Below are 10,945 nucleotides of genomic sequence, written 5' to 3'. Positions count from 1 at the left end.
TTTGTAGCTGACAAGAGTCTTTGTAATGGGAGAAATTCTGGGTCCAATGAAAAGGTCATAGGGCAATGGGAGAGTCTTGAATTGATGGGCTGCATTCAATCATGCAATTGCTGTCTGTCCTCTTCCCTCCTCTAAACCTTCACAAGAAAGTGTTTTTCTGTGTAACAGCCATTGGCTGTCCTGGAACTCACTTTGTAAACTAGGCTGGCCATGTCTCCTGAGTACTGGGAATAAGGACAGTACTCCTGTATTCCCAGTACTCCTGAGTACTGGGAATAAGGACAGTGCCACCACCCCTGACTGCTGTCTGCATTCTTGAAGGGACTTGTAAAATAGAGAGTTACAAGATCATTTGGTAATAGCATAAATCCATGTGGTTTTTCTGGGAAGGTTGAGATATATAGAGAAAAAAACTGGGTCAGTGAAAGAAAGGGGGCATAGAGTTCATTTAGGATGACCATGACTAGTCCCATTTCCAGCATTCTTGCAATAAAATGAATTAGAAGTAGCAGCAGGGGACTACAGAGCATCACGAGAATAGATCAGGAGAAAATAGAGGACTATTGTAGAGAAGTATATCCAGCCAGGGGTGAAAGGGATAACGGTCTCCTTTAGCCACTTTCTTCACAGTATCTACAAAGTCACTTGCAGTTGTATCAGGAACAAATGGAGCTGTTGTGAGTTAAGAGATATTGGGAGAGATTATATGGAACATCTGAGTACAGTGTGAAGTTCAGTAAGTAAAATATTTAACAGATAGGAGAATAATAAAAGTATGAGGCTAGTAAGGATGAGAAAGTGATCCAGGGGTGAAAGTTTCCAAAAACTCAGAAATGTTTCTGCCTTCCTCTAATCTAGATTCTGGGAAAAAATCTGTACAGAAAGCAGAAAGCAAATATTAAATTTCTAGGTCTGCTGATAATACTAAATTGTAATACAAATTTGACCTCGGACAGCTTGTAAAATAAATTTCTGTGGCTGTGTTCCACAACAAACTTTATTTTTATTTTTTGGCAGTGGTAAAACCAATTTTAATTCACAGCAGACACTCTGAAGAGAGATTCAACAGTAACAACAAAAAAGCCAGACAAGGTCTCAGAATTGACAAGAGTTTACCAAGAGTCAAAACAAATTCAAAACTGCCTGAATGCATGTTACAGAAACTACATGCTAATGTTAGAGTTTAAAAAAAATCCATATAGCAGCTGAGCTATGGTGGCACAGTATAATAATGCCAGGCCTCAGAAGTCAGAAGTGGATCTCTGAGTGGGAGGCCAGCCTGGTCTACGAAGTGTGTTCCAGATCTAGCCAAGGCTATACAGAAAAGCCATGACTCTGAAAAAAGAAAAAGAAAAACATAAGAAAAATCCATCTAGCAACACTGTACTGCTTCCTAGAGCCCCATATGTTAGGTGCTTTAACTGAGGGAAACAAGTTGCTCCTTTACACATCATAAGGTAATAATTCCAATTGAAGTAATTCAATCTCCTGGTAAAAGAAATACCCATAGGAGGAAGCGGCTCATTTTGAGCCATTGTAATGAAATAAATGTAACAGTTAATTCTTTGTACTAGGAGTCTAATACAGGATAGTTGAGTCAACCATTAATAGCCCCAATTGCTAATTCTTATTCCAAGATGGAAAAAGAAAAAACAAAACATAATGTGTTTGAAGAGTATTTTATTTTATTTTTTTATTATTTCAAAACAGTTTATTTAAGGGCACTGATATTTCCATTTCATGTAATTTTTTACAAATCAAACATTTTATTTAATATATTCAATATCTAATAGTATCAAGCACTCTTAAGTCTCTGATTACACAAAATTACTTCAGGCTGTATTTGCGTCAATGAGTAAAACCCCAATATGTACATGATGGGTATCTTTAACAGCTTCTAGTTACACCGTGATTGTGGTGAAGAACAATGGCACATAAAAAAACTACTATACGGGAGGTTCTCCTCTCCTTTCTGATCTTAGTCTATCAGTTCTCGCCAAAAGTGGCTGAACCTCCCCTATCAGTGGACCCGGGGAGGGGCATGCATGCAGAAATAGGAGAGAGGGCGGGATTGGGAGGGGAGGAGGGAGAGGCCCATGGAGGGATACAAACCTAATAAAGTGTAATTAATAAAAAAGTTAATAAAAATAAAAATAAAAATAACTACTATACGAATATTATTGAGTCACAAAACATACACACATTCATAAATCCAAATGACTTATTTTCACATATTTCATGCTGTTTTACCACAGGTTTTTTCCTTATAATGATTCCTTATAATCATGATACATACATTGTATACATAAATCATATATCTTTTTCTTTTCTTTCTTTTTTTTTTTTTTGAGGAGAAAGAGTTTATTTCACTTTGCCCTTCTACATCACAGTTCACCACTAAATGATGTCAAGGCAGTAGCTTTAGCAGGAATCTAGAGGCAGGAACTGGAGTGCAGAAAACTGGAGAGTGCTGCTTACTGGCTTGCCTCCTCCAGCTCATGTTCTTCTGCTTTTCTTTTTTTTTTTTTTTCACTTTTTTTTTTCAATGCAGTTTATTCAGGAACCTTGAACAATCATCTGACCCTGGGTAAAGCCAGCCCACTTTAAATAGCCTCTGGGTAGCCAACCTCAGCATGCCACGTGAGCAATGCAGATAGGTCAACATACAAGGAAGCAAGCCAGATCCTCAGCCTTAGCCAAATGTGGAGTTGTTTGTGACAGAGAGCACTCACCATCAGGAAGGTGGAAGGCGGAAACCAGTTCCATCTTTCAGGCGTGGCATTAACCAGCTCTCTACAGTTCCCCCTTTTTGTTTTGGATGCATCAGGCAAGACTAGAGGTCTGATACTCAGACCTCGGACACCACCACTGCTAGTTCTAGAACTGCTGCAGGATGTTCCAACGAGGGGGTTAAGGCTTCTCATAATATTTCCTATAAGCCCACACCTGTTTGTTTATATCCCCCATTTTTATTCATTATTAGCCAGATAGAGCCAAGTAATTGTGATAATGATTCTTGCATTTTGCCCAATGCTGTAATGCTAGTAAATTTACTAGCTGGTTACTTGCATGCCTCTCTGGGTGCCTGTGCCCATTGACACCCTCATGCTATGACTCTCTTCAGACAGAAAAGGGATCCTGGAATTACAGCCACCATTGTTACTGCCATCTCATTGGTGGCTGTTGGAGCTACCACTGGGGCATTAGCCATGAGTCATACTGGGCAGACTGCTCAGACCCTGAATAATCATTTAGCCAATGTAGCTCATGCCTTAGTTGTACATAAAGGAATTAATGCTCAACTAAAAGGAAGCTTGATGGTGTTCAATCAGAGGATTGACCTCGTGCAGGAGCAAATTGATACCCTATGGCAAATCGCTCAACTTGACTGTCAATGAAAGTATGCTGGACTTTGAGTCACTAGCATACAACATGAGAATTTTTCCTGTGCTGCAAATCTGTCTAAACAATTGTCTAGCTATATTTTAGGTAATTGGACTGGAGAATTCGATACTACCATGCAGCAGCTGAGAGTGGCTATTGTCATGGTAAATTTTACCAGAGTGGACACAGGACTAGCCACAGGATTATCATCATGCATTACTGTAGCCATGAATCATCTGAAGGAATGGGTGGGCATGGGAGCATTAGCAGGCCTTCTGGTGTTGGTCACCTTGGTTTGCCTGTGGTATATATGCAAGATCAGAGTCTTACAACAGCTTAATGCAGCCATGACCATTCAGGCCTTTACAGCCATTGAAGCAGGACTGTCTCCCCAAACATGGTTGTCTACCATAAAAAGCCAAAATGTTACACTCAGGATGCGAGGCTAAGCACTGCCCTCAGGGTCAGCCGCTTTGGACCCAGAGAACAGCATGTCTGATTGCATGACCTGGGTTGATGCCCCAGGTCCTGCCTCTGAGAAAAAGGTATCTGACCGGTCTAATGCTCTTTGGGTGGATGACACCTAAATGAACATCAGTACAAAGTCCCAATTTATTTCTAATATCAGAGATCAGACCTCTACTCTTGCATGAAGAATATTTTAAAAGAAAAGAGAGAAATATAAAACATTAATGTTTTCTGTGAAATATGATAAAACTGGTTTTTAGGAATTTTATTGTTGTCTTCCTCATGTTATAAAATTTGAAAATGTTATAATCCCTCCCCTATCTCAGGTCAAACTTTAGTTTATTCAAAAGATCCTATTCCTGTTCTAGAAACTTAATATCCTGAGGCAGTGATTCCATTCTCCTTCCTCCATTTTTCTGTGCACCAATTCAATTCATATTAGCCAAATGTGTAAGATGGAGGTCAGACCCCAGCCAACAGGAAAAAGACACAATCACCACCTTATTCAGAATAAAAACCAGTAGTATACTTTCCTCTGTGTATTTCTTCTTCATGAGCACAGTCTTATGATCAGATGTAGTTTGTTCTGCAGGAAAAAAAATTATTCTGAACTAAGCTGTAAGATCTGCATTACTGTGCAATCTGCTGGTGCTTATAGCCTATGGAAAACACAGGGCTTGGCATCCACAAACCAGTAATAAACAGGTTCCTTAGCAACCCTCAAATGGATACCTGGGCAAGAAATAATCCCACTTTCTCAACTCTAACACATATAGGAAGATACTCAATCTAGGAGAGAGATTTCCCTATCTAACCAATTCCACCAGTAAGATTGAAACTTGTACTCCATTTCAATAGGGTCCACACACAAGGGCAGAAATGCCATAGATGTGACCATGGTGTTTTCCTCAAACTGCTTATCAGTAGGTCAAGTAAGATAGAGTTCTGTGTCTTCTCAATGTCTCTTCTAAAAATTGTCTTATCCTTTACTGGAGATTAAAGATCTGCATGTAATGGGAAGCCCATTTATATGTGGGACCCCATGGCTGTTACTTTGCCTATTCCTCTGCAAAACAGGCACAAGCCATGTATAAGTAACTCATACTAGAGTCCAGCAACTTGCATGTCCTTTGAAGTTCACAAAGAAATGCATTCCAGTCCTTACAAATACCTCACTTATAAAAGAACTTATTAAGAGTTATATACCAGTTCCTGAAATGGGAATCTTTTAATAATAATGAAAAAAAAAACATTTAGTACTGTATATGCCATAGGCATATGAATTTTGTTTTCAGACACAGCTTTCAAAACAACCCTGAAAACATAAATCAAATTCATAATATGGTAAGCAAATATTAACAGAAGTTAATTTCAAAAATGCCTTCTTAGAAAGCAAAACACATGACAGTGCTCCCATCTCTCAGCACTGCTGTCTTGGCTGCTGCCTCTAACAGTACAGAAGATGATCTTACTTTCACCTAGCCAATTACAAAGAAGCAGAAAATTTCTAAAGTGAAAATACAGGTATTTATAGACTTCTCTTCTTAGCATTTAACATGGACAATACTAAGAATAAGGGATATATGAAATACCAAACTTCATTCTCATGATTGGAAAAAAAAAAAAAAACAAAAAAAAACAGAACCCCTAGAAGTAACTGCTAAAAGACAGAACTACATCAATCAGTGCACTGGAGTAGCATTTACTTCTTAACCTAAGTATTCCTAAGACCTTGCAAAATCCAGAAAAGCTGCAAAAACCAACACAAGAGAGCAAAGGTGGCACCAAAATCAGCACAAACTACTGCCTAGGACTTTTGTGGTTCATACTCAAAGTTCAGTGTGTGTATAACATCTTTAAGTTCAGACATATCAAACCCTAGAAGTATTGAGGGTCTGTGGTCTTCTATTGTCTTCAAGCAAATATATCTTCTTGTGCCAAAAAGCAAAGCCACAATAATTTTTTCCATCTTCAAGATTAAAGACAACAATTCAACTTTTCTGCTAGGATATGGTTTCTTTTGGAAATATTCTCTAAGAAACTGCTTTTTTTTTTCCTTAGAGGAGTCATTTCTGCATTCAGTAGGATCTAATGCTAGGATCTGGTGTAAATCATTACTGGCCTCAAGTTCCTTAGTTGCACTTTCATTCCTTTGTCTCTTCAAAGTCACAGCACTAGTCCCTTCTTCTGGATCTGATGCTTCATTACCCAGTACACACAAGGGACCTTTCCCATCCCTCCTCTGGTATTCTGGACCCAATGGCCATCTGGCCATTTTCTTTTGAAGGGACAGGTAGAATCAGTAACCTTTTACTCACTGGCAAACTACAGTTAACTCTTCTCAACAAAACAGGACTGAACTTGCAGGTCTGAGCTGTCTTTGGGTGCATGTGCACAATGCAACAAATGAAGAGTGATAGCCTCCATAGTCAAGCTTCCAGGGTAGGCCCCACCAAAGTGGACACACCTAAAGGTGGGCGAACTGAGGACTGTACAGACCATGGGCATAATATGGTGTCTGTCCTTCAAATGTAACATGTAGGCGTTGGCTACCAAAAATGTTGTCAAACAGAGGGGGCAGGTCAGCTCTCCTTTTCTAAGCTGAATTACAACCTTAACCTAAGACCACATCTTAATATACAAGGGCACCAGAGATATGGAATATGTGCCTGAGAGGACAGCCCAGTGGACCTCCTGTTCTCCAATCTCCTCTCTTGGCAGAGTGATGATGAAATCAAGATGGGGGAACAACAGGTTGCCATCAGCATCTAGGCTCAACTGGAAGCCCCTGTTAAGATAATCCAACAACAGCTTCTTCCTCCCCAGGTGTTTAATTTTGCTGTGCTCCAAGAGACCCTGAATGCTGTGGAAAGTACCTGGGCAAAACAGGCACCCCAAGCCATGTGTGAGCAAGTGGTATTTTAGCTCCTCCTCTGAGACTAGGCATTTGCAGGAGAGGTAATGCATGGGCCTCTCTCTGTCCACTTCAGAAATAGTGCACACACGGCCACCTTTACTGGTTTAAGTCTCTCACTGGAGTTGAACTCACTTCGTCTGTGAGTCCCTTCCATGTGAGCCTGGTACACACCTGATGGGAAGAACACATTGCAAACTGGGCAGATTTTCCACTACTTGGCTTGGGGGGCAACAAGATTCATATCCACTTCAGGTGGATATGAATATGTTCTGGTCTGCATTGCTTAGCAGCCCCAGGGAGGAAGAAAAGCTGGCTGGAGCACAGGAAATTGGCATACCCACACTGGGGGGTAGGAATTGGGTGGACACCTGGGATGAAACAGTCAAGACAATAGCTCCCTGAGGTATAGGCAGAGTGACAGGCATGGGTTCCAGAATGTAAAGGGGCTTCCCCTTGACCTGTGAGCCTGTTAGAAGCAGCTTCCTGAAAACAGAGCCTGACTGGAGGAACTGGGTTTTCTGGGAAGTGTCAGCTCTTACAAACTGGCTCTCCAACAGAGTGCTGGTGCCAACAGACTCACTGAGCTGAAGCATACCGGGCCCAACAAATGGACCTGAGTAAACAGGCTGACCAAGCAGAGGAATACCAGTGCTCACACCCTGGTTCACAAGCACATCTGAGACTACCACATTTTGGGGGGATAGCATCCCAGATGATACCACTTGACCTGTAAATAAAACCCTATCAGACATTGTCTGACAAGAGGTAAGAACCTGTGAGGAGACTGTCTGACCTATATGGGGAACTGTGGACTGGACTGCTTGACCAGTGGGGAGAACCCCAGAAGCTGCACTCTGTGCAGGAATCACAGAAGCAGAGGTCATCTGACCCTCTGGAAGGCCTGCCAATGAGACCAGCTCACCCACAGAAATTGTTCCTGGTGGCATGGTCGGGAGAAACCCAGGGTTGTTTGAATACCCAGAAGTCAGAGTATCAGGCCTGACCATTCCACTTGTGGGCTCCACTGGTCTACTTGTAAGCCACATTGATCTGACTGCAGGTCCTGCTGGCAACTTGTAGACCCCATGGGCTGTGTGGGTGGTAAAATCCCAGGCTGGATGGCTTGACTCACTGAGTGATTGCTCACTCCAACAGACTTATTCACAGGCCCAAGTGGCTGGCTCACAGATAGTGCAGGAGGGTCTACAGGCTTCTTAGGTGAAGCCTTGCCTGAGAAAAGGTCAGTTGAGGGAGATGAAGGCCTCAGGGTCTGACCCACAGATAGAGGGCAAAAAGCCACATGGAACTGGGCCACATACTTCTGACCTTGTCCAGATTTTCCACAGGCACTTGAAACATTCTTAAACTGTTCTCCTCTGCTTAAACGAGCATTTGCATAAGACACACATCTTGGGAATGAGAACCCAGCCCTTACCTTCCTCCTTCAACCTCAGCTGGCCATGTCTTCATCCCTCCATTCCACTCCCCACTTCCATCTCAGTCACACACTGCCACCCCTTCTACAGTCCTTCCCGGGCTTTTAGTCACACAGAGGCCTTGCATCACAGTGTTCACCTGAGGCTTCACTTCATACCAGAGCCTCCAGCCACAGTCCTTCCCAGGCCTCAGGTCACACCTGTGCCTAGAGACACAGTCCTCCCCTGTCCTCCATCACACCCAGGCCTGCCATCAGAGCCCTCCACAGTCGTTCCCTCTCCTCCAGTCACCCTAGAGCCACCACAACCCTCTGCAGTCCTCCCCCAGCCCCCGGTCCCGGACCCCACACAGAACTCTGCAGACCTCCCCTGTCCTTCAGGCACACATTGGAAGCCACAGTCCTCCAGTCCTCCTCCGGCCTCAGTTCGCACACAGCCCTGAACAGGACTCCCCCTGCCTCCAGTCACAAAAAGCCCTCCACAGTCCCCCCCAGACATCCATTCACACACAGACCTCCAGAGCCCTCCATAGTCCTCCCATGGCTTCACATCACACAGAGCCCTCCACAGTCCTCTCCTGTCCTCTGGTCACACATTGGCCTGACATCTCAGCCTTCCTCTGTGGCCTCCAGTCACAGTAGGTCCTCCTCCTTCCCTGCCTCCTCCAGTCTCACACCAGCCTTCTAGTGCCTGAGACCCCAAGAAATCACTTACACTGGGAGGCCCTCAAGCCTCTCCTCTGCCTGCTACTTGGCAAGGCTCACCACCCACAAGCCTTTCTGCAGGGGCTCTAGAAGACAGTTCCTAAAGACTCCTTCCAAACAGCATATATAGGAAGTGAGGTTTCCTCATTTTCATATTGCACCAGGCATGAAGAGAACTTGAGTGTCCTCCCTGGCCTCTTCTTTTCCCCTTTTGCCCACTCTTCCTCCAGGCACTGATCTCATGCTGCCTGTCAGTGTTGTCCAGTCTCCTGTCATATCTCTTCAAGGGTGAGATACAGACCTCATCCACATTAGTGGCTCCACATCCTGAGCCATACTAGGCACCCACTAAATGTCAGTTCAAGAATGAATGAAGAAGGAAACAAAAGGCTACAGCACTGAGAGTTTCTTTTTGATAAAGTTCTAGAAGGAGAAGATTGCACTAGTTACTTTGCTTAAGGATGCTCCATGATAAGGAAGGAAATAGTATTGTCCCTGAGGACCCAATAGGGCCTGGTTGAGATGGGGGAGGAGCAGCAGCATATAACTGCTGCTGCTACACCTTACAGAAGAATGACCTTTATGACAAAGAGACTTAAAGAGCTCAGACTGAGTGTGGTAATACATGCCTGTGTCCAGACCTTTCGGTAATTCACTGGGTTTCTAAAATGGGGTCCAGGTATGTGTGTTGGGAAAGAATGGATAGGACACAGAGACACAAGGAGGGAGACTAAGTCTATTTTCTGATCAAAGCCTCGTTTATTTGAAATTTTTACACAACTATATAAGAGAAGGCGGGAAAAGGGGGAAGGCTAATTTACTGCTGCAGAAGATAGCAAAGGTGTTTTATGGTTTGAGGAACCTCCTGCAAGTTACCTCAAGAATGTTTCCGTAAGGTATCTCAAGGATGTTCCAAGACTGACAAGCAGATGTTCTCACATAAATCTATCACCCATGACCTGGTGTCCTAGTGCAGCTGTTGGTAAATTTCCAATAAATGGGCATTGGCTCCACTAAATGGCTTTGGCTCAATAATTGGTTTTGGCTTCAGTAAATAGCATTGGATGCCAGCATCTTCTCCTTTCTTAAACAATTTAAGAGTCTACTAGGTAGGCATTGACCTCATAAGCTCTTTTGCAGATGGTTGCTTCTGACCGTCAGGGACTCTGAGGTGGATTGATCTAGGAGGACACGTACCTGTAAAATAAGAATGGCAGGAGAAGAAATGGAGACCAGGCAGTAATGTTTCTTGTAGAGGTCTCAACTTTATTGAAACAGTTTAAGCTTTTTATAGGTTTGGAGGACAGGGGGTAGCAGGGATGGAGAGACCACCATAAGTGGTGGGAAAAAAATGAGAGGCTTCAGAGGGGAGGGGAAGTAGATCAGATAAGCCTGTTGGCAGTTGCAATAAGCCTATCACAGGAACACATTGTGACTCTTCACAGGACCATGTCCTGGGGGGTGGTAATTTGGTGGGAAAGTTCCTTATGCACTTTCCCAGAGCAGACCTCCTTGGGGCCTTCATATGGCCTCCAACAAATGGTGGGCATTAACCAGAGTGGGAAGTATTGACCTGATCCTCCAAAGGCATTTTATAGCCTTTTTGGGTATCTTTTTGGGGAGGAGAAGTAGACCCCAACAACACCTGAGGGCATCATCAGCAGATTGTCTTTAGGGGTAATCAGACACCAAACACAATGCAGTCAGTTTTGATTCTCAGGGGACTCAGAAACTGGCAATTAGGCCCTACCCCTGCCCTACACCATCTTGTACCCCTTACAGGTACCCAAGCTACATCAGGCAAGCATTTATCTGAGTTTTCTGATTTTCTCATGAGACCAAATGCAGCAGTCAAGACTGTTGAGATAGACTCTCAGCAGTTGCCCTGGAGCTCATCTAAGCCTCTGTTAGCCAAACCAAGTCTGTGATAATGAACTTGTAAGGGTTTAGATGCCAGGGAATCAATTTGCTGTTTTATAATACTAATTAAGTCTTTTAATGTCCCATGGGCCAATAGATATGAGGAGAAGGAAACC

Source organism: Meriones unguiculatus (assembly GCF_030254825.1).
Source record: "Meriones unguiculatus strain TT.TT164.6M chromosome Y unlocalized genomic scaffold, Bangor_MerUng_6.1 ChrY_unordered_Scaffold_35, whole genome shotgun sequence".
Lineage (NCBI taxonomy): Eukaryota > Metazoa > Chordata > Mammalia > Rodentia > Muridae > Meriones > Meriones unguiculatus.
This window is presented reverse-complemented; position numbering follows the sequence as displayed.